We start from the raw sequence: 206 nt of genomic DNA on the forward strand, positions 1-206 counted from the left end.
AAGAGTGTGGTCCAGCAGTTGCACCCCCAAGAGATGATGTGATGGGGCACAATGTTGGGCGAGGGAATTGAAGCCTGGAGAAGGGTGAAACGTGCGCGAGTAGTTGCGGACACAACACAAGCCGTCGAGTGCCATCTGCTGCTATCTGGAGATCATGTTAGCTCTGCGAGGGCACGACACTTAGGGGTCTGCCTAATATGGAAGGA

Source organism: Charadrius vociferus, unplaced genomic scaffold, assembly GCF_000708025.1.
Source record: "Charadrius vociferus isolate BGI_N301 unplaced genomic scaffold, ASM70802v2 scaffold428, whole genome shotgun sequence".
In the NCBI taxonomy this organism is placed as follows: domain Eukaryota; kingdom Metazoa; phylum Chordata; class Aves; order Charadriiformes; family Charadriidae; genus Charadrius; species Charadrius vociferus.